The sequence below is a fragment of the Anneissia japonica genome, unplaced genomic scaffold (assembly GCF_011630105.1).
Source record: "Anneissia japonica isolate Jap-2015-1 unplaced genomic scaffold, ASM1163010v1 scaffold1594_len1068242_cov183, whole genome shotgun sequence".
Taxonomy (NCBI): domain Eukaryota; kingdom Metazoa; phylum Echinodermata; class Crinoidea; order Comatulida; family Comatulidae; genus Anneissia; species Anneissia japonica.
The window spans coordinates 1042930-1044120 of record NW_022722535.1 but is presented as its reverse complement, the minus strand read 5'-3'; positions in this window follow the sequence as shown (position 1 = coordinate 1044120).

The window sequence follows — 1191 nt, the reverse complement described above, 5'->3', positions numbered from 1 at the left end:
TGATACAGTAGCATGTTTTAATACCATGAACATATTATCTTCAAAAATGGTATCCCAGACTACAATATTTGCAATTGAAAATGCAGTTCTAAATCAAACATTTATATAGTTGGACTCATTTAATATGGATTTATAAATGCGAGTTAGAATTTTTCTGTGTGTTACCAACCCAATTGGCTATCTACAGTATTTCATGAAGAAGATGATTATGATTGCAATAAAGATTTATTTGATATTTGATATAATGACATCTATTGAGGCACTTTATAAAATATTACCCCTCAAAAAAGGCAATAATATTGACAAAATCTCAAAGCCCATGAAATTTTGAAAAATTTTTTTGCCGACCTTAAATTCTTCGAGGTCGGTAGCCTCGGCAATTTTTTACTACCTAAACTATGATTTTTCCGAACGCTGGACCTTACATCGTCATCTACAGATTGTTATTTTGTTAATTTCTCTATTAAATCAATATATTGCTGGTGAAAGAATGTATTAAATTAACAGTATAGTATAATACACATGTTTAACATAAGAAAATCGCTGAATAAATTCCGTTTAGCATTCGTTTTATCGTCATTCCTACCTACAGTAGGCCTAGCCTACGAAACGACTAGGCGAGAAAGACAAGACGATTGTACACATCGTACATACTGCATGCCTATTAGAAATAGTTATTGATACAAACAAATCTGTTTTATTAACCACCAATGTCTTTGGTTTGACGACGTACATGAAATTTAGTGAGATACTATGTTTTAGTCAAAGTTTTTGACTTTCCAAGCAGTTTTTAAAGCAAAGAAATCTAAGCCTAGGTCGGCAAAAAATTGCCGTCCTGTAGCAAATCTGGCAATATGGTCGGCAATTGCTGATTGCCAATGTAAAATTCATGTGCTGAATCTCAGCTTTTAAGGCTTTACTTATGAAAGGTGGATTTATTTTCACAAGTTCAAGTTGCTCATATTTATTAAAAAGCCAACCAGCTAACCGTACACCAAATATGAATGTGTCTGGTTAGGTAATTATGTAGGTATTACTATTCAAAAATTACCCCCGACACAAAAATGTCAAATATACAGTACATAAATTGCACTTTTCCTGTTAGATTCATTTAATGTTGGCATATTTTATAAGTTCAATTTTTTCCTGTGTGCTACTGTACCATGCTACTTGATTACCCATACAATACAA